At 32.7% G+C, this 24645-nt stretch overlaps 1 non-coding gene across 1 annotated transcript; it reads left to right on the top strand.

The window, feature by feature from the left end:
* Positions 1 to 22884: 22884 nt before the first annotated feature.
* On the top strand, positions 22885 to 22966 carry TRNAL-AAG (transfer RNA leucine (anticodon AAG)). The gene has a single exon. It is a non-coding gene; the product is annotated as a tRNA-Leu (tRNA).
* Positions 22967 to 24645: the final 1679 nt, after the last annotated feature.

Genomic DNA, 24645 nt, shown 5'->3' with positions numbered 1-24645 from the left:
GCAGTTGAAAACCTAAAAATGAGATGCCTACTTTTAGTATATTAATGTCTAAGGGTTTAAGATCACATCACATCACATGTTTGGTTTGAACTTCGAAGCTTTCAAGCAGCGTTGCTGAATTAGACCCCGGTACAAATAAAATTCCACATACAAACAGGCATAAATTTCAGTATTAATAATCTTACAACCAAAGCGCCTTTATCAAATTAATGCGTACACATACATACACACTTGAGTACCATTTGCTTAAAACAAATAGTGAGCACTCCTACAGCGATGGATAATCCTTTTGTACTCATTGAAGCAATATGACAAAAACCAAGCCACTTCAATATGGCGACACCATCATAAAGCCTCTCCTTTTCTTTACTCGTTTCAACTATTATTTAATTTCATCAACTCACAGACTATGAAAATTTAATACGCCATAAACACCTTTAATTAATCGTAAAATAGCTCGACGCACCCACGACACATCTCAGTACAATCCTTTCCATTTTCATGCTTATTCAAACTTGAACGTCATGTCATTAATGCGCAACCAGTTAGCTGTGATTTCTCTTCCTCGCCTCACTTCGTATGACTCTTCGCTTGTATCTGCTCAATTTAAACCCTTTTTATTCGCGCTTTCAAATTGCCATCTATTTCAGCTGACTGAAATTTTGCATAATTTAATTGTCAAAGCTGCAAATCCTTTTCAATTTTTTTCTTCTTCTTCTCTTTTCTCCTTTCTTGAATCTGTATATACAAGTACTTGTATATTATAATTTTTATCGGTGCAATTGCTTTTGTTATTGATTCGTATTTTAGTGTTGTTCCTTTCCCTCATTCTCATAAGTATAAAGATTGGGTATTCAGTTAAATTTGTTAAAGCCACTACTTCGACCAGAATTGAAAATACTAATTACGAGCTATACCAAATTAAGCGTGGTTTAAGAGAGGGCAACTCGCAGTCGTGCAATTTGTTTAACGTAATTGGAAAAAGCAATAAGAGTAGCAGATCATTTAGAGAATATAATTATACAGTCGCAGAATTGTCGTTGTTGGGCTAACAACCACGCAGCTGGTTATTTTCTATCCAGAAACAAAGAACAACAAGAAAAAACGGTTACTTCGGTTGCTAAAATACTTGTATCCTTCATAAATACAAAAGGTTCTTTATAAGAACTTGATACCGATCATTCAGTTTGGCGGGGAGATATTTGCAGGCATAAAATTTCGGATCGATATCTCAAAAACTGAAGGACTAGATCATATATAGGTATACAGACACACGGCAGAAGTGAGAAAGGGAAAAAGTTTTTCTAGCTCTTTTTAGCCACGTTGTTTTATACAAATAACTTTCAGGTCGAATTAAGCCTTAATAAAGAAAAAATATTTTAAGATATATATATTTTTTTTCAATTTGACCTATCAGTTTGAGTTGCTGCTATATCTTATAATGGTGTGATCTGAACAATTTCGAAACTTATAATATTGTCTTGGGCAATAATCCATGTCAAATTTCGTGAAGAAATTTTGTCAAATAAAAGATTTAACCTACAAGAACTTTATTTTGATCGGCCAGTTTGTATGACAGTTATATGCTATAATGGCTCGATATCTGCGGTTCTGACAATTGAACAGCTTCTAAGAGAGAAAAGGTCGTGCGCAAAATTGTGCATCCATATCTGAAAACTGAAGGACTAGTACGCGTAAATACAGACAGACAGACATGACTAAATCAACACAGCTCGTCACATTGTTCATTTAAAAGATTAATGTCGTAATAGGACTTGCGACATATCCTCTGGGTGTTACAAACTTCGGGGCAAACTTGGTATAACCTGTTCAGAGTATGAGAACAACAACAAGCGCGCTTATACAAATTTTAGTGCTAAAATCCATCGATACAATTCTAAGCTATTCTTGGTACTTCCTTAATCGTAAACAAAAAAACAAATTTTAAATTATATCAAGCCAGACAAGGTTGAACAGCTGAATAGTTGTAATATAACTGAACTTACGCTCTATTTAAGGTCAGTTCAATTAACGACGCAAAAGTTTTTCAAAAAATTGTATGGATTATTTAGTTAAAATATATTCTCCTCTATTTCATTTATATACTCAAGGAATTATTAATTTTCTAGTTAGTTATTTTCAGCACAATGAATTTAATGAATTTATCGTTGACTTTTAGTCCTTGAATTGAATTCCAATTAATATTTGCTAACCCATTTAAATTATGTTAAATAAAGCAAAGTGTATTTTCATTCGCCTTTCGAGCAAATTAACAAATGCCACAAGGTAGCGAAGGTGGAAACCAATTTCAATGTAAAGAACTTAACAATAATTAAATGTTTTAGCCACAGGCATTGTAAAAGCAATAATAATAGCTTTACAAGGTCACTAATAAGACACTTTATGATATTACAGCACACTTGAGTACTTATGTAGGCGATACTTTTATGTAGATGCAGGTGTATGCATATTGAAGCTAAACTTGACTCACTTCTCTAGTTTTCTCGGTAAAAACTTATTTGCAGACAGTGGGAAAAGAACACTCAACTCGTATAAATTTTTATGTAGAAGTTTAGCAACACTGGCAAGCTTTCTCAGTTGCCAAAAATATTTGTTTGTTGTGGCTGTGTTGGAAGATTTTACAATATCTTCAAAACTAGTTTTTTCTCGTTCCAACAATATTGAATTTTTTTTCAAAACTTTTACTGTGTATTCATATAATACATATTTACCAGTATGTCTACTTCAAAGTTTTAAAACAGTGAATACAAAGCTTGTTTTTAATTATTGAAATTAATAATCTAGCTTACAGAACTTAATGCAGCAAAAAACATTGTTCCAAATGTTACTGGGTATATTACAAGTATATCTTAAAATTACTACTTTACGTACATAAGTACATACTTGTATGTATGGCTGCAGGCAAGCGATTACTTTTGTAAATATTTACGCTTAAACTATAAGAATTATGCGAGCGCGCCAACACTTTCAGCGACACACGCACATATAAACGTAATTGTGCGAAGCACAAGCTTATTTGCTGCTATCTTATGAGCACATAAATTTACATAATTATATGTATGTTAGTATATATATAAGCAAGTAAACTTACATATACAGGTGTTCAATTTTGACTTGAATTCAAGTTGTTTTTCTTACCGCGGCATTTGTGTTCACATTAAATTTTAATAAACACTAAATCCTTTCCCTCTCAAGCATATGAATTGAAATTTCTGCAGGCGTAACGATATTACAAGCTCCTTGTGGTATATGGTACATATATAATATGTATACATATAGGTAAGTATGTGTAATAAGATTACCTCAATCATTTTGGTTTTACACTGCTCTTTGCTCACGAATATCATTACATTTTACATTCTTCTTTTAGAAATATGTATTATATAAGAAAATGTGGTATTGTAGGGTATGATTGACTGGAATGTTTCAAAAATGTTAAAGAAGATCAAAAATGTGAATCATTTTTTTTTACTGATTCACGGCGGTTTCTAAAAATCAATTCTCCTCTTATAAAATTTCCATTGCAAAAGAAGAGCTAAAGAAACTCCAATTATCAGCACTATTCCAGCACTATAAGACGCCGGAGGGTATTAATAGGATTCACAGATGATATTCAGTTTTTCAGAGGTATAACTGCAGCTACAGTGTACAAGTCATCATAGCTGAAAGCAAGATATACGCGTGAAATATGTCGATTGGATTCGATACTGCCACAGAGTTAGCAATTGTATATTATTATATGTAATATTGTAAAGGAAAGAAATTTTTTACAGAGATCAAATAAAACACCTCATATTTATTAAGAAAATTGCCGACTGCGGAAGAATGCAAAATAGAATAATCTAAGCATTTTCTTCTCCACTATCCAGTTATTGCTAGACTAAAGTTAAAATACCTTGAATCAATTGACCTTATCTAACTTAACGACTTAGCTGAATATGTATATGAGGGTTTAGAATCCCCCACAAGGGTTTTTATAATTGCAAAAAACTTGCCTTCAAGTGCGATCTCTGTGTATATTTTAAAATATGTTTAAAAATTAAATAAAAAAATTTTAAATCAACACAAAATACAACTTTCTTAATCGGTTATTATTTTTTTTCTTCGGAGATTCAATCGTTGCTACATACATCACACGCACTTCTTAAGCCAATTTCTAATAAGTTTACAAAGTTCCGAAAATCCCCTTTGATATATTATAATTTATTATTAATACTTTTCATTGTTCCACTTATTGTTCCAAAGAAACCCGCGGAATGTTGTTGCCTACGGTATACTGGCGCTCACAGGGGATTTCAGTGCAAAGATTTCTTCCCTGCCTCGCATCATGATAGTCTGTTATTTTTTCTTTTTCTCAACTACTTAATATTGGTTGTGAAATAATACTCACATACGCCAAACTTAAATACACGCAGATGTACCATATGTGCTTGGAATTCGTTGGTCCCACAGGGCGTATATGTAATTCCGGCTATATTCATAAAAGTACGAAGCAGCAGCGAACAAAACAAAGGCGAAAAATTAAATTCCCACACGTGTTTATTGAACTCTTCTTTGCGCAATCGATTCGCTATGCACAAACATACATGTGGCTGCGTGTGTGTGTAAACGCTTGTGCGCACACTTTTTGCTCGTCAAATAGTTTTATTGGGATTCTTTTGTGTCTCTGGCGAAAGTATGCATTATATGCGAAATTGCTAGCGAATAAATAGGCGGACGCGTTTGCTGCCATGGCATATTGCTATTTTCAAGTAGATCTGTATTCAAGTGTGCATATAGACACATATATTTTTGTATAGATGAGTGTGAGTGGTATTAAGAGCGAAACATGTGTACTTGCCATTTCGCATTTTAATGGCATCCCATCTCGTGAACTTTGACAAATACTCCATTGTAATCGCATTGCCCACAAAGCAAATAGAACTTTACAGTTTTTGTTTTTTTTATTGCATTCTATTGATTTTAGTTTTTTATCCCTCGTTACACTGCATTTAAGCATATTTGTACATTTTCGTGAGTTTTATTTTTAAAGTTTTCAACTTTGTTTTTAAAATTCGAAATGTTATGCGTGAGTTGCCAAAATATATGCATGTATTAGTAAAGTGCAATGCATCACGTTCACACCAGTCAAAAGTCAAAATCCAAAAACAAATATTTTTCTTAATATCTATTACAATTCAACAATTTTTACTTAATAATTTTAAAAAAATTTCACCTTGAGATTATTGAGAGAATATTCCGTCCCAAAGACAGCTGGATTTGCGGAACTGAAAATACCACGAATTATCATATTAATTAAATTGTGAACGAGCCCTATCAACTAGCGAAATTTCTCTAACACTAAAACAGCACAAAAAATAATATTTTCTATGCAATCAACAAAACAGAATTTGGATTATCTGACCAGACCGTCTCTGGTAAAATAGAGGTACGATAATTTAGATATCGCTTAATATGAGAGACAGATAGACGAACTCACTTCGCCAAATTGCGTTATTTCAAGTACCACCAAGTACCAACAATTATCTATACATATTTCTCAAATTCTCAGAAAATACCGCTATTAAACGAATTTCTATACCATATATTTGTTAGGAACATAATAATAAAACTTTTAATATAATAAAATTTTAATATTTTTTCTAGAATAGACTTTACTTCAGTATTACCTACCTGGACTGTAGCAATTGTTGATTAGTATAACACTATTTCGAATTAAAATATTATTTTCAGTCTTTATACACAATCCTTTTCTGCTTTTCATTTACATTAAACATTTTCCGATCTTCATCATAACACTCTTCTTTTCTCTCAAATTAATGCGCCTTTATTCTTTATCTCATCTATAGTAGCAGGAACTAACACTGCGGTAATAAGAAACAGGCACAGATAGACCCAGATAGTGGGAGTATTTGAAATTCCAAATGAAATTATGCTTAATCCAGCAAGTTCATAACCTTCCTCATGGATAATCAGACACCAACAAAAAAAAAACTGTATAAGACCGCTCAGCTTCAAAGGCTGATAGAAGCTATGGTTCGAGAGGAGTACGCTAGATCTTATAATATGGCCGATTAAAGGCTTATCGTACAAATACTTGAGAGTAGTGTGGATATTGAACAGACAAAAGTCTTCAGCTTCTGGAAAAAGGTAGATGTATTCACACGGCACTTACATACAACCTCAGAGACTTGGTTAGTGCAGAAGTTGAGATGGGATATCTTTCACAGCTCCCAATGTTTTATTCTAAAATAAATTAAGATAAAACAAGAGAAAACGTTGACTGCTCTGAACAAATACATACATATACGAACTTGATTGATCGGTCAGTTTGTAAGGCAGCTATATGCTATAGTCGATATCGGCGGTTTCGACAAATGAACAGCGTCTAAGAGAGAAAAGAACGTGTGCAAAATCTCAGATCGATGTCTCTAAAACTAAGGACTAGTTCGCGTATATATGGTATAAACAGACGGACAGATAGGTGGATATGGCTAAATTGACTTAGCTCGTCATGGTGATCATTTCTATTCACATACCCGTTATTCCTTTCTTACTCAACACTAATTAGTAAGTACGGCCACTTAAGCTATTCGTTTCTCAGACGCTCAAATTACCATGTTTGTCATAGCCACGCGGAATCAAGGTCATTTGGAACGAGCAACTATTTTTATAGCCATATACGTATATTATTATGTACTTGTATATAATATAACTACTATGTAAAAGATGGTTATAACAAGCGGCAATTAGAAGCGACAAAAGAAAGTAAGAACCAAAATAGAAAATGTAGAAAAGGCGAAGTTTGTAAGTAATATGTATAAATACATATGTATCTATCTTTTGTGTAAGTGTACGGGTGTATGAGTATGATAGCGCTATTATTTACCCATAATTATGAAGCACTTCAAAGTGGTAGTAAATTAAATAGCTGTCTAAGCGCCAACCCAGCTAGCGTGCACCCACAACGTATGGACTCAAACATGTATACACACATACATGCACACATGCACACACAACTCAACAAGTATAAAGTTTGATAGCAGTCAGCTTGATTGACTGACTTGTCACTAGTCGGTTAGATAAATGGCAAATAAACTAATGTGCTATTGTTATTGTGACAGCAAAGGTGACACGCCAAACGCTAACGAATGTGTATTGTTTATTGTATTACATAACAGTATATACATATGTAATAATTTATCAAATAACTTGAATGGAATAGTTCATTTATCAATCGTGGATTGTGCGAGCTTTTATAGCTGATAACCAAAGGGGAAAAGCAATGAACAAACGGCGAGGTGGCGATGCTGAAGAAAATCATAATAATCAAATCAGCGGTCTTCTTCTTCTACTTTCTAACTATTCTACCTCTTTCGAGCTTTGTGTTCGCTAAACTCATTTCGGGCAACTTCAAATATTTGTTTAGAAATGTGTTTCGCCCAAATTAGATTAAATTCTGAAGCTTGTTTACTCTGAGCGCTGGCGTTTTTATATGGGTATGTGTGTGTGTGCGTATTACTTTGGATGGCTGCTTTGCGTGTTGTCTCGAAAATTTCGCGGTATTCAAGTTAGGTAAACATCAATAATTCCAGTGAAAATAAAATTGTATTAACTTATCAAAGTTCGCTTTGGCAAATTAAGCTTATTGACATTCTGTGGGCAAGACAATAACGGGCAATCATTTCGAGAGGTTTTTGGTAAACTTTCAAAACCAAGCAATGTGTTGCTTCTAGATATTGCACATTTATCAAGTAATTTCCCTTAATTTGAAATAATAGGGTAAGGTAAAGTGAGGTAGGTACTCTGTCAAACCTAAAACTTTGAAAATTATGAATAATTTCATTGCTTTCACTCATATATATAGGTATATATATAATAAATATATCGATAATATAAATAATTTACAAATTTAGTATCACTAACTGCTTAGGAATTCTAAAACCGAACAGTTTTTGAGTACACATAATTTTTATGTACATTCCCAAATTCTTAACCCTTAAACTCCCAAATACATATATAAACATTTATACTAATTTCTAATATCAAAATACATCTTTGAGTATTGTTGTTTTTTGAATTTAAAAGAATTTTCTGCGCTACTGAAGAATGTTCTGCATTTTCTTGATAAAAGCATATTGAACGAGTTAAGAATGTCATTTTAGGGTTTTTTCTTTAGCTATATTATATCATGCTGTTTTCTTTCCGACGCAGAATTTAGATTTATTGTATTCTGTATCGTACTGTATTTACGCACCGGTCGTTATCTACTTTTCCGATAATATGCTCTCTTTTAGTTAATTAAAGGCTAAAATCTTTAATAAACGAATTAAAAAAGAATTAGCAATAGCCAGGTGACCAGGTTAAGGAGTCTAGATTTAAAAAAAAAAATCTACTTTTTTAGCTTAAAGTACATTTTGTAGACAAAAATTATTCAATTGGTAGAATAGCAAAAAAAATCTTTATCCTATTCAATTCGTTGTTATGTCGCAACATTCAGATGGAAATGTATATATAATTATTCTAACTTTTGTTTCTATTGTACATAATTTATACCTCATATTTTTGTGGAAAAAATTTACCTATTTTTACAAGTCCATCAATTTGGAAAAATTTTTTTCAATGTTTCAAGGAGCAACAATTAAACTTTATGTCTATGTATGTGATATAGCTAATTCTTACTGACTCAAACTCTACCTCCACCGCATCTAGATACCATATATATTGCTGAAAGCCGAGCATATTCAGAATATTATATGCGCATATCTGAATTTTTACCTTGACGCGCATCCACACAATTAATAAATTTTCATATTTTTTGCCTTTACCGCATGTGTCAGTGTTAATAAAGCATATTTTCAGGCGTAAAACTCTTCTGTGTTTTTAATTCTATAGAATATGCAACGAGTACTCAACGCGACAGGTGGTGTCCAACACAACACCGGCACTAAAAGGTTTACAACTTGTTGCCGTCGTGCAAGCTGTTGCCAACACTGATGCTGTTGCTACTGCTTCTTCTTATTTTCAGTGATTTTAAGCATATTTTTGCACTGCCAGCTGACGCTTTTATAAGCAAAAGTTGTTAGTTTGCCTTCAGCATGCTGCAGCGTGCAGTGCAGTTCGCTTCTACACACACTCACACATACATATATTTACATATACGTCCGCTTACATGTATTTTGTTCGCATAACTTTCCGCTGTTGCGGTGGCAATTGTTCTTGCTGCAACTACTGTGTGCGCGAGCTTAAGTGCCTTAAAGTATGCTCGTACGTGCAATATGAGCTTTTTCTTTTCTTTCACTATTGACACAAAGTGACTTGTTCAGCATGCGGCGAAAGTTTTTATTAACACTTCTGTGGTCCTTCAGCTGCATTTATTATCAAGTTTAAGATTTCGCGCTTATAAAACAAAGCCAGTGTGTGTGCGTACCCATGGCGACCTAGCAACGTGTGCAAACTGAATCCGAACAAAAAATGTGCCATATTACCACTTTTATATTTATCCAAATGCTCAGTGAACCCGCCCTCATGTGTCACGAGCATATTATTTGAGTATTGGCAGGCGAGTGCACATCTAATTTTATAATTTTATTTTGTAACCCATCGGGCTATAAAAGTACTTACCTGCAAACTATATTTATGCTCTTTGTTTCTCTTTTAATAGCTTTCCAATTTATTGCCTTGCACCAAAAATAAAGAAACTGCTAGCGCAATAAGTGAAATCAACTGTAAAAAATTGCTGAAGTGCAGTGAGTTGCTGGCACAAAACTACCGCGCATTGCCAGCAAGGTGGTGATCACAGGAAAACACCCTGTAGAAATAGCTTTGATACAAATAATGTCGGATATAGGTGGTGTAAAATTTCGAAATGCATGGAATTTGAATTTAGTTTTGAATTGATAGAACAGCTGGAAAATATATTAGACTTTAGCTAGTATATAGCAATCTTAATATTATTATTACCATGTAGAGGTTAAATCTTTGGTAACACTATTCATAAAAAGCAGTGAAATATATTATCAATGCAATACATTCAACCATATTTTTTTTATAATATTTTGTTTCAGATGCAACAGTTATCAAACTCGACTTTATAGAACATTCTCCTTATATCCTTATGGGTTACTCTTAATATTGCAAACGAAGAGAAGTTAATGGGGCTCGCTTCAGTTTGGTAGCGGTTGTTTGGTCTCAATGATAATAAAATTATTAATAAATTTCAGCGAATAGGTTAACTCTCATTTGGGTTTTTTTCTTCATTCTTAATTTAGTTTTAATGAGACAGACACATTTCTGTGATACCTAAGTCCCACATGTTCTAGGTTGATTGCTGTTCATAGTATGTGAGAATTCCTAAATTAAAACTACTTTTGAAAATGACGACTCGAACTTTTCAATTAAAATGATAGAGGGCGCTTAACTGCACTAGAACAGAAGTACCTGGCTAACGTTAATGTCCATAATTCTAATAATCAATATACCCATATGTTTTGACGCAAACTTTTTAACAAATTTTAAAGCGTATAACTAAAAAATGTAAATTATATCAAACTATTGAAATATATTTACACATCCAAGTCATATTAACTCAATCAAATAATCCAAAGGTGCTATTAACTCCTACCATTCTAACATATCAACAAAAAATAATTATCAAAAAAGATTTCCTAACAAAAGTTTGTCTTCCAAGTAACTTCATTGCATATTTTTTTTTTTGCACTTTCACTTAAAGAGCGCATTTTCGTGGTAAAAGCGTATCAAAAATGTACGGCATCACCCGACTATTGCAAGGAAGCACCGCTAGTTGTAGAAGCCGCGGCAGCTTCGAGGAAGTCAATTGGAGTAAATTGAATTTATTGATTTTCGTTTTTCGCAAAATTCATTCTCGAATATCACGCGCACAGAAGTACTTACATATACACAAAACATACTTTATCGAATGCATTCTCATTCACTGTAACTGTTATTGGTGGTATAAAATTTAATGGAATATAAAGCGCACAAAAAACTGTTTCAGAAATTTTGTGGAAAATGATATTATACATACATACATATATAAATATATGTGATACACTATTGAGCATTGACTATGCTGTTTAACAGGCTAGATATTTTAAATCTCTTATTTTATTCCTGAACGGGGCATACTAAGTTTAACATGAACTTTGTAACAAATTGAAAAAAACGTCGTGGACCCTATAATATGTATATATTAGGCTGATTCAAAAATAAATATCAAATATCTCTTATGTGGTTAAGATAATCAAAAATTTTCTAAAGACTTTTTTGTAGAGCGTCAAATTTTCTATAAGAATATTATTTGGTTTAACAATCCGTTAAACCGGTTCAGAGTTACAAAATTCCAAAATTAAATAAACATTTTTTCCGTGTTATTTAAATGGGAAATAGAAATCTACGATACGCGACCTCTTAATATTAATATTAAGGGCTCTGATTTTCACAGGCGTATTTTTACATCTCCATATTTCTCCATATTTTTTTGAACTAGCCTAATATACTTGTCTATGTATATATATGGGACAAAAGTTTTTAAAAGTGGGCGTGGTCCCTCCTCCTAAGTTATATAATATACATATCTTCCAAACCGCTATATTAACCAAAACTTCAGAGACGAAGTCTTTTTACCACTTTTTCATACAGTATAAAATCAGATATCAACCACGTTCACAGCGCAAATAAAAGTTATGTTGAAAACTACTAAAAGTGTGGTAACTCACTGAAAGTTAGATGAAATCATGTACCTCAGAAACTACTTTACAAATTTAAACCAAATTTGGTGCGCGAGGTTATCCACGAAGTCGGATGATAACCACGCCTATTTCCCATATAAACAACTTTTAAATTCCATTTGATTTAATTTAGCAAATACTCCCTAAATAATATATATTATTATGATTTTTTGTAGTACTTGCATGTCTGACAAATTCTCGCACTTATGTGAAAAAATTTCCTACACAAATTTTTACTTGCTGTTATGTAATTGTTCGAGCAGAGCACCTTAAGTTTCGTTTTGCACTCGTATAAATCGCGTTGAAACAAGTCGCAGAAAACATTAATTTAAAATCCATATGCAAAAGGAGGTGCGGAGAGATAGAAGTTGAAATCGATGAGGTGAAATTTTATTGAACTCTCCAATCACAATACGGCCGCTGTCATGGGTCTCATAGAAATGAAAGGTGGATCATTTTTTGGTTTTCTTTTGCTTATTATAACTTTGACAAATTTAAAATTTATACCATGACATTTCATAGTTTTTAGCTTTTGTTTAAGTTGTGAAAAGCGCGTAAAATCGATATCAACTTTGCAATTTATAATTTTTAGAAAGGCATATTTCTGTAATATTTCGTTTTATATTACAATATGTTGAGTTTGATAAAGTATAGGTGAAGTGGCCCAAGTCATACATTCCCTTACGTCAATCTGTGCGTTAAGATAATGTAATCATATGCCTCTAATTTTGAGGTTCAGATAGAAAGTATAAGCTCTGGATAGATTTAAAGTTCTATTAAAGATAGACGTACCAATGCATATGCTACTAATTCTTTTATTTTTATTTAATTTTTTTATTATTGTTCATTATGTTCTTTAGTGAGCTCAGTATATAAGGTCTTCGCTCATCAAGACGATTTAGAAAACCAGGGTTTCAGTTAGCTTTTCAATAACAGCACCGTTTTCCTGTTATTTTTATTTATTAAATCCTCCATAACAACAAACAATATAATGGGTCCCATGACGATTTTGATAAATTTTTTTTGAAGAGGCGTTTTCTTCAATAAATAAATAACAACAAAATGTACATCTACAGAATTTGTTCTACATTTATAATCTGCGATTCGTTTCAAAAATTTTAGACGACCTCCGAAAAAAACACGTTAGGTGGAGGGGAAGCTTTTTCCTAAGTCATTTTATCTAAAATTCAAAAATAGTATTAAAATATTTTTACTACTGAAGAATAGAAGTAAAGATCGAAGGACTAGTCAAAATTTGGATTTTGGCGAAATAGCGACTTCTCATAAAAAGCGTTTTTTTTTTTTTAATTTACAGAATTTATTTTTATTTATTTTTATCAAAAATCTCATTTCTTCTATTAATACCTGACCAAAATATCTAAGAAGGTCGTGCGAAAATTTTTACTTGATCGGTACAGCCACTTCAAATAATTTTCTTCACCTACTCTGAAACCAGCGTTTCGAGAAAAACGCTTTTAAGATTTTGGTAGCCAATTACACTAAATTAACAAATTCCTAGAAGTACACTCATTTCTTCGAAAATATTTTCCAAATCAACTTCAAATTTCGAAGAATACTCTTAAATATACTTGTATGTACATTCTATTTGTATCTAATACAAAACAAACCCTTTTTTAATTAACAAGTGTATATAACCCCTTAAAGAGTTAATAAAAATTCAAATAAGTTTGTATTAATTTGGCCTCGGGTCTACAATGAGCAATTTGCGTAAATAAAAATGCAATAAATTTTCACTTATATACAAAATGAATTTAACGTTGGCATAACAGAAACAAATGCTTATATATATGAGAATTTAGCAAAGTGTGTGCTATATTTGCAGTCAATTATATACAAATATGCTATGCGACAAGATTTATTATTCTTGCAATTCTTTCATATAACGGCAGACACCATGCATTCCGCTGGCTTTTATTTTCTCGTCAGTTCCAAAGAAATAATGCGGGATTATACACTCATAAGTATAGACTGTGAAAGCCATTTATTTCCTGCTAGAGGAATTTTGCTTCTTGTTAGCATTTTCTTGTTTTTTTTTTCTCAAAGCCATTCACATTTTAAAATTTACAAGCGCTCACTTATTTCGTTTAGTAGCCGACTTTATTGCAGCGTCTCAAATTGGATTTATGTGCTTGTACGTGACACAAATAAAATCAACATGAATTGCTTGAATATTGCGTGCAAGAGACATGATTAAAATGAAAGAAAAATATTTGCTGTGAAATTACTTTTTTTAACTCTTTTTTACTGACAGCTTGATTTTGCTGTAGTGATGCAAACTGAATGATAATACACAAACAGTTATTTGAATGTTGTTGTTTATATGAGTTGACTTATGAGCGCTTAATAAAAGTTATTACACATGTGAGTGACTACAACTTGGAGGACATGTATTTGTTTGCTTGTCAAATATTGCTTTCTAAAGAAAAACACACATTAAGAAATTATATGTTGTTATAAAGATATAAATCTAACTTTTGTTTCATAAACAACTTTTGACATTTTTTTTAATACATTTTGTTATAAGCTTAATGAATCAGATGAGGATGTTTGACCGAATCTTTAGTCCATTTTGGTATCACAATAAGTTAATTCCATAATCGCTATAAATACGAATCATAAGTTAATTTAAAAATATCCCTTCCAAAGGATTTATTTTCACGATATTAACCAAATATTAATTATACATTTTAATATAATATATACGGTATTCTGTTTTAACATATGGTTGACGGAGCGTATACGCAACATATTAACGAGCTTCACTTGGAAGAAATTAGTGATAAGTATATACTTAAGAGGTTATATCTACTTGCAAGCCAGAAAAAAAAACAGTTTTTTCAACTCGGCAGAATTTTGCCGCTACAACAACAACAACCACTTTTTGTAAATTTTCTTTTGACATGGCATTGTATTTGATAAATATATAAGACTAAAATACATTCACAGTATTTATTGTAATTTATTTTAATAATCGGTGATACATTTTTAAAAATTTTGGATATCTTTGGTCCCGTAGCCGGTCAACAGGAGAACCTCCAAAACAAGGTGTCTAGCGGTGATTAAAACTATTATTATTATAACCCTAAAATTACAAAAAAAAATTATATTATTACAATAACATAGGTGAATACAGGTAATGATCGCAGAAATAGTCAAAATGTTGATTTTGGAAAAATTGGCGGTTTCCCAAAAATAAAAAAAACCTATTTCTACGACAATATTTAACTTTCAAAGAAATCTATGTTTATGAAATATATCTACGTTCGCTTGAGGATATAAAATATTTTATTCAACATTTTTAAATTTAACTTGAAAAAGAACTGCCCAGCAAAAAATATATTTCAAAATCTGCCTTATGCTTGGATAACTTTAGTGTATGAAAATCCTATTACTTTATTTCCTTGTTAACTTGAACGAAGTTACACTTTCATGCAACCATAAATAAACACATATACTGCCATTCATTTACTCGGTTGAAAGAATTTGCAACACATTCATATGTAGCAAGAAGTAAGAGTATTTAAATTATTTTTCCGAGAACTTAGTTCAACTTTTGAGTTGTATATTCAGCATATTTCCTTGGGCACTCACAAATACTCATTACCACTAAAGAAAACCTTGTAGTTATAACCTTTCAGAGGAGATGAGACCTTTATCTCATTAGAAAGTCATTTCATTTTATAAAATTAACTTTCTGCAAACTTGTGTTTAATATTAATTCCAATTATTTTATATTTACCCTGAGGCAATTGTAAAAACTTTAATTTCCGCTACATTTAATGGAACTGTCAGATATTTCACTTGTATAATGTAAAATTCAAGTTTAAAAACATATATTTTACTAACACAACTTAATGTCTACTTTATTACATACATACACAATGCACTCATACACTTATTGGTATAATAAGCTAGCGACATTGACTGCCTTGCCAATTACTTGATGCTATCAACCATGAAATCCGGTCTAATGTAAACAAACAGTTCTCCAACATTCCTCTGCGCGACCACTCCTGTCACCTTGTACTTTTACATGAACGGCTGCTCCTATGGGAACGACACACCCACGCTCGCGTCTCTCTTCGCTACAATAGCGATTCATTCATGCTCTTTGATTACTTCTAATAACCGCATTCGAGAAGAGTTATTGGCACGATTTTCGCTTGTAATAACATTTCATTGCGTTTGTTGGCCAATAAATTGCCAAATTAAGCTCATCAGTTGTGAATTTAGCGGCCAAAATGAAAAGGCAATTTATCTGCTAAATGAGTTGGCGAGACAAAGCCATTTTTCCATTGAATTTCGCGTATTATGGCTAGTGACAGTTTAAGCGGAATTCGACTACCAGCTACCACACCCACAGTACATCAAAAACAGTTTGTATCCACTATAATATATATGCATACTCTATAGATGTGGTACATGCCACGGAAAATGCGGAACAATGCGAATAGCGTTGATGGAAAAATTGAGATAGCTCTCGCTTGTCAATCACTCAGTCGAAACAAAATCCTTTTTGCATGCAGAAAGTTAAAACGCGCAGTTATTTTTTTTGTTTTTAGAAAGGATTCACAGCAGGAAAAAGCAACACTAACAACATGCCAAAAGTGCAAATTAAATTGCTACCTGGTCCAACTCGCCGCTGTCACCCACGGCGCGGACAGCCAGTGATGACTGTGGGCCAGCGGTTACCATCAACCATGAGTTGTCTGTCGGCGCTCATCAACCATCAAATGGCAACAACCACACTAATGACTGCTGGCAATCGGCCCACCCGTTAGCTGGTTACAAAGCCTGTTGCTTTTAGCGTTTTACAATTTCCCTTTTTTTAGTATTTGCGCCTAATTGGCTTCCTAGCGACTTGCATAGCGTACTCGCCAGCGTTTGTTTGTTGTTCTTACTTTGTGGCGATTACCCAATACATCATGAGTTTTGCTGGTCGCCTAACCACCATAAATGAATCAACAATTCCTTAGTGACCGGCGTGATATCATTACACAGATAATCACTCGAAAACGATCGAATTACTACGAGCAGTGACGAAGAGAAGTGTATGAAAGTGTTGCAATTCGATGGTGATAGATAATAGAACGAGACAAGAGGTGTTCGTAGTCAGAAAATAAGCCTTTGTTATTTTTATAGTGAATGATTTTACTTATAAACTTGGTACCTCTGAAAGCACAGTTATATTCCATAAATAGAAATGTGCAAGTAAAACCGGAAAAAAAGTTAACTTCGGTTGCACCGAAGCTATAATACCTTTAAAAAGTGCATTTTCTATGACATAAAATTGTATAAAAAAATCTTTATATTGATTTTAATCGGTCAATTTTAAGCAGTTATTATAGGTTATAGTGGTCCGATCTGAAAATTGTATTGTTGTCAATTAACATATTTTTTCATACATGGAACCGAGTTTGGTCGATATGTTTGTATGGCAGCTATGCCCTATAGTGATCCGATATCGACAGTTCCTACAAAAGGGCAGCTTCTTAGTGGAAATAGATGCACAAAATTTCAGTTCGCTATCTCAAAAATTTAAGTACGGGCTCGCTTATATACAAACGGACAGATGAAATTTTCCTTCTGGCAAATGTAGTATAATATATCTTTTTCCAGATAAAGAAAGCCCAGTTTGTGACCATTATATCCGAAGTTTCAAATAGCAAAACTATTTGAAAGCATATGGCTTTAATACTATTGCATACATAAGTACAAGTACACACATTAGGGAGGTCAAGTTGATTTGGTAAATAATTTCGAAGAAATGTGCGTATTTGTAAAGATTTTTTAACATTGTGTAACCGGGTGCCAAAACTTTAAACACGTTTTGTTGAAACGCTGTTTTCAAACTTGGTGTGGAAAATTTCTACAAAACAGCTAGTCTGACTTGAACTTTTCACACGACCTTCTTAGATATTTTTGTCAGATAATGGTCGAAGTAGTACGATTTTTAATAATATTTAAAATTTTTCAAGCCACTCATATCATTTCATATTTGCTCCGGAAGGAACCATATATGTATTCAGTTTATCCCGTTCGAGAACTATAATGCAGCTACAGTCAATACATTTTTCATTAGTTTACTTAAAATAGAATATCCTTCAACTCAGCACTTCTATTTATGGTATATGTGTGACTCAATAACAGCATTAAAATTTCCTACTCGTGTTGGCAATTATAGTTATTTGCTCACAATTAAATTAATTATTTGCTGTCATCAGTTTATTGCTTTCTGCTATGGACGTGCCTTACCGCAGACATCGCGCCTCATTTGTAGCGTAATCAGTGTGCACTGCATACATATATAAGGTATACATATGATATATACAAATGTTATTTTTATGTAGAGATTCTTTCTACTTTCCTATTGACGCTCCGGTGTTTAATCACAATACCGTTCATTGGCACCTTAATGGGCATCACTGTGCCTTTGAATATTGAAATGGCTAAAATAACAAAGTAATTGACTAACAGCACGTTGCCAACCAATGTCAATGTCGAGGGTGTTTGTTGTGACATTTAATTCATTTTCCACGCGATTTCAATACTTTTTTCATTTTCTTCTTATATTTGCTGAATTCTACCTCAAAATGACATTAAATTACAAATGTACCAAACATATATGTTTCTTTCTTATTCATTTACCATTTACTTATATGGTATCTTCGCTTAGTAATTTATGTTGGCGCGATTTAATTTTAATTACGCCATTAAATAAATTAGCCAATCTGTTAATTGTCTTTGGCGGTTAACAGCCCACATTAATTGCTTAAGATGGCTAAAAAGTTTTAATGGCGTTTACCATAACAAAGACTTTGAATGCCAATGTTTTCCTTTTATTCGTTGTAATTTGGTGGAAAATGCTGGGTAAAAAAAAATTAGAATGTATTAGAACTTGACACACATCCGTAAACTTTCAAGATTTATAATATAAGTAACATAAATAAATATAAAAATAACCGGTATTTAACGAAGAGCTCAGAGTTCAATAAATTTAAACAGTAACAAACAATGACATTAGTTGATGTCATTCAACTTTCATAAAAGCTACGACCTCGTTGTTCTCGGTACGATAATAAAAGCAATGAATGTAAGGCAAAGAATTTTGTTATCGTTTGTAAAAACACGATAAGGGATTAGGTTTCTTTTATCCAAAAATAGTTTCAGCTAGTTGCGATATTGATTGAGTACTACTGAAATAATTGGCTTACGTTTTCTTAGCGAAATAGTGACAACATCAGCTTGACGCTTGAAACGCAACGAGGATTCACATTGTCCAGCAAAATATCATCTATTCTTAATCCACCAACTTTTACCTAAAAATATACTAAATATGTACTCAATCTTGCCAAAAATTCTATTACAAAGCTTACAATGCATACAGTGAAGACAAATTTGCAGAAAAAAGTTTGCCACGAAGTTTGTAACACCCAGAAGGAAATGACGGAGTTATACGGAATATTTTGTTTTTGTGAAAGGTATTATAGCTTCGGTGCAACCAAAGTTAATGTTTTTTCATATTTTTAATTATAATTGGTATGCAGTGTCTACTCATATATAATATAATAATCAGTGCAGTGATTGCTTTCGCTTATTAACAATAGGGTTTGGAGCTAAATACAATCGTATTGTGTGCGAAGTGGCATTCCAAGTATCCTTTTTACAGATAAAGCAATGGTCACTGTTGAAAATGCAATATGAAAAAATCTACGCAAAAACTTACAAAGAAGCAAAAAATGTTTTTCAAAGTATTCACCATCCAGCTACTGTAATGGTTTGGTGGGGGATCACCTGTGAAGGCGTTACATCTCTTCCCTTCTGTGAAAAAGGAATTAAAACTGGGGCAAAAGTGTATTAGCAGGATGTTTTAGAAGTCGTGGTAAAACACTTAAGCGTTATACTCTTCGATGGAGATCATTGGATCTTCCAGCAAGATTTTGCTCCAACACACAATGCAAAAACCACCCAGCAGTGGCCTAAACGCATCATTCCTGGCCGTCTGGATAACCATATTTAAATTTATTTCACTATAAAGTGTGGCCATAGAAATTTGCTCTTTGGTTAGAGAAACGTCGTCAATACCAATACTTGTAGAAACTGCGCATGCTGCTATTGATCAATCAATGTAAAAGGTAACCGTTTCGAATAAATTTTTTTACACGCTCATTTAATATATGTTTGATAAGTCGTTTCGGAGAAGTTGAAAATCGGGTCTAACAAACTAGTTGAATGAGGGATACAGCGTGTTATTGAGAATCACCTTTCGGCAGATTTTGACAATTGATCCAAAAACGGCAGCAAATTTCGAGGTATTTCCGATTCTCTCTCTTATGTAATTAAAATAAAATGAGTTAACAATAATTAAGTTAAGAAGAAGAATTATTGTTGTTGAATATCCTTTACTTCCACTTTCTATTATTCGATGATTATCTTTTTAATTACATTTATTTATAATAAATATGTTATGCTTTACAAATACCATACATATTGTTCAGAAATATATATATATTAATCTAAAAAATACCGAACAAATTAGATTGTTTTGTTTATGATTGCTCTGAAAGCTTGAGTATTTATTAAATTGACACTTCCAAATATTTCGCTTATTTCTCACCATATATAATATATATTTGTGCAGTAAATAGTGTGAATTGTGGGATACGTTTCCAAGTCGGTTTAAATATCTACTTTCTCGAAACCTCTCCCCTTAAATACAAAAGTAGATTTCCTCCACAAATACAAGAGTTTTTTAGCAACTAAACCGCTGTAACTAAATTTCCTGTACATCAGCAAGCTCCCATCATTTTATAAAATATTTTATATACTATCGCTAACACACAAAAAACCTCACACATACAAATTATTTCACTTGCATGTAAGTGTATTTTTTACAAATTTATTGCACGAGAAATATAATATTAAAGGCACTTTTATACAGCCATACTTAAAAATGTGCATATAACTGAAAACAAGAGCGTCCGGAAAACGCACAACAAAGGCGCACAGGAAATGAGGGTCCACGGACAACGGTATCGCAACTGCACAATGACGTCCCTAAGCGGCAGCGCGTCATATTTTTTAAGAGGCAATCGTATTAAATATAAAATTTAATAGGTTTATTCCTGTGATTTTCAGAATTTCTGCTGCCATGCAACCAATGGCCATTGCTGGTGATGCCGACAGTTGATGGAGGTTGCGAGCATACGAGTATTTGATCGCAAACTTTATGTGGTGCATGCCGCATACTTTCGGTATTTATTGTATGGGCGAGTATATATATTTGTTGTTGTGTGGTGTGTCATTGCCTTGACGTGCTGTTGATGACATTTCTCGGGTATATAAATATTTAATATGGACACATGTACAACAACAACAACAACATAAACACACGTTAAGGGCCTCACGCTGCGTTTGTTGGGTCACAGAAACGTTTGTATGTACATACACATATAGGTATGTAGGTACGTAGGTTTGGTAAATAAAAGTAAAAACAAGAAAAACGTTTGCACCGAAACTGTAATACCCTTTACAAATAAAAACGAGTGCTTACAAAAACTTGATTTTGATCGGTCCGTTTGTATGGCAGCTATATGCTGTAGTGCCTCGCACGGAGATTGCACCATTGCCTTAGGCACTAACCCACGCCGAATTTCGTAAATATATATCTCGTCCGATTTTTCAGTTTTATATGGTCTCCGCCATGGCAAACTTAATATACCCTCTTCAAGGTATAAAAATATCGTAAAAGCTTTGACTTTCATGTGCGTTTTCTAAATATAATTTTTATGGCAAAAATATCTGTGACGGAAATGAGATTAATTTACCTCCCATTAAAAATATAGCCTTAAGAAGGTCACCACATAACACCCCTTTTATATCTGGCTGCAAAAATAAGGGCATTTAGTTCAAGCCATCTAACTCTTTTTACGGTCTTACTTTACCTCCACATCCCCATCGCTTAACTTCACTTGATGACTTTGTGCGCTTCTCGCTTTGTGCGCATTCTATATCCGCGTAGCTTCGCGCGATATTTATGACAGTCATTTCCTCGAGCTATCAGCTTTCAGTTAGCATCTTCCCTTCCACATGAATTTTAGTAATATTGGCTTGCTGCGCCATCAAGCCTCAACCCTGTCAGTGCTTGACCACAATAAATTATAGCACACGCCCCTAGGCGATGTCTAATGGCTCATGCTTTAAATTTTATCATTTAAATGGATTGAATGATTTGTTCGTCATTCTTGTTTACGATTGCGATTTCCGAATGCAAATGAATATGGCAAACATAGTGTCTGAATATGTATATATGCACAAATACCGGAGAATATACATATTCACAATTATACTGTTATATTGGAAACTGGCTTGAGTCGAGTTAGATTAAAAAGTTTATATTGAAACAATATTTCTTAATACAGTTTTAGAATTTACTTAGTAATGAAAACATTACCATTACCATAATCATTTTTCACAGACATTTTGCAATTCCAATCCGGTTAAAATAGACAATTAAGGATACATAAACTTACAACAAGCTGAAAGCTGGTGAATATGTTTAAAACATAAAAAAGAATATACTAAAACTTTTTATCGTTCCTATATATATGTGAAAAAAAATAATCGAGGTATCAAAAAATTACTATAAATAAATAAATTATAATAAATTTTTTCCAAAACCAAAAACAAATAGTTTAAAAAAAAAACATGCAAAGTACACTACGTCATAGCTGGCATAGAAAATTGTGCAATCGATCAACTTCACTTTATGCGTGTTCGGTGCCGAAATAACCTCTAGCTAATCATTGTCTGGTGTACATGCCGGCCAATTAATGCTTCTTTTCATATATTACACAAAGAGTGGAAACCAAAATTATTGTTTAAACTATTTTTGTAAGATTTCTACATTCATTTGTACTTTACCTAGAACAGCATTTATATATGCAATCTATAAACACTTAATTTTTCAATTTATGAGTATTGAATTAGTTAATGTAAGTAAATTTAATCATTAAACAGAAATGTATTTATATCCAATGACAAAAAGCTAGCAATCGCAGCGCTTAGCGCTTGGCCACCAAGGGATGATGTGGGTAGCGTGGCCGAGCGGTCTAAGGCGCTGGTTTAAGGCACCAGTCTCTTCGGGGGCGTGGGTTCGAATCCCACCGCTGCCAAATATGTTTTTATACGTTTTAATTATGTATTACATATTTATTAATAGAAATATATTAAATAAATGTACATAACCATTCAGAAGTTTCCGGAATAGCCTTGATTTTATTAATATCAACTTAATGCAATGTGGTCAACATAATTCATACGTTATCTAAAGCGCTTGTACAAGAAATATTAATTATTTTACTGAAACCTTTTATTTAAACGGGTTCATTTCATGATAGAAATATATAAACTAATCAGGAAATATATTATCTGGCTCTCGGATATCTAAAAAGTACTATAAATAAATACACAAGATTTGATAAACATTGTTTGGTCATTTGAACTTTGCAGTAGATCTACGAAATAGGAATGTATACACCAAAGCTCAGCCATATATATCCTTGGTGGCCTGCGTTGCTCAATCGAGCAAGAAATATTCCTATATGTGCACTTTCTGCATAAGTAATCAAAGCCTTCTCTTTCTGATGCACTGCTGAAACCCGTAATTAGCTAAGTTTGCTGGTATATAATGTATAACCAAAACCTCTCTTATCTTACATTGCAGTATAATTAAAAATAGACTGTTTTGATACCAGTGACTGAATAACAATTTGTATTTATACCTGCATCTTAACGATAATATTTTAACAGCTAAATCAACCCATCTCAATGAACATGTCTTACTGATGTTTGAAAATGTATCTAAACTATTTATAAAAACTCGCCTGAGCAATAAGATATTTGAACTATTTTTAGCTGTAAGCTATATTTTTTTTTTTTAGATCCCAATGGCTTAAATTTGGCAGTTCATTCTTGGAGTAAGGAAAATGGAATCGAATTTATTTCTCTTCTTCAAGTCTCGACTTTAAAATTTTTTTATCAAACATTGCAAATGTATTCTAGTTTCCATCCAGCCGAAATAAATATTTTTTTGATTTTTATTTCATTACATTATGAAATGAATACGTAATTTAAGCAATTGTGAAATATTTTTTTATACATACTATGTATTTATTATTATAAGAACTTTTCCGAAATTTCTAATTCTGACTAGTTCTGAATAATTCTTTGAATGACTAAAATTAACTATTTGCGTTAACCGAAATGTTTCGGGAACGAAATGAAATTTAGAGACTTTTGGGATATTTTGGAATATGATTGATGAAAAAAAATGACTAAGAGACTCATAACATACTATCAACTCTTCCTCGCGAACATTACTCACTGAGAAAAACTGTAAACAAATTCGTAAGCGATGATCTCAATATACATATTTTAACATCAATCATTAAACACACTCATTATCTGATGTTCAAAGATTATGTAAACTTTTATGCACGCAATAAAATGCTGATTATTTGCCACAATATTTTACTTTTATTAGTTAAACAACTTCAGTACTTTACTTCACTTGTCTAAAACCGCTCGCGTTGCCAACCTTCCACCAAAAATGCATAAACAGCAAAATAAATGAATGAAATGTCTTAACTAGGCACCTTCAAACGAGCAAAGCAAGCAAAATCAAAAGCCATACATATTTTTGAAAGAAAAACAACTTTTAGCTCTGGGCACTCTTAGCTACACAATGAGCATAGAAGAAATAAAGCCAGAAAATTATTGCAAACGTTGTCGGAAGGAAACACACAAGCAAAGTGCATTTTTTCGCCGTGCAACAAAAACAGCAGACGGAAGG

The sequence above is a fragment of the Bactrocera oleae genome, chromosome 2, assembly GCF_042242935.1.
Source record: "Bactrocera oleae isolate idBacOlea1 chromosome 2, idBacOlea1, whole genome shotgun sequence".
Lineage (NCBI taxonomy): Eukaryota > Metazoa > Arthropoda > Insecta > Diptera > Tephritidae > Bactrocera > Bactrocera oleae.
Note: the sequence above shows the minus strand (reverse complement) of the source record. Positions and strands in the feature narration are given on the sequence as shown.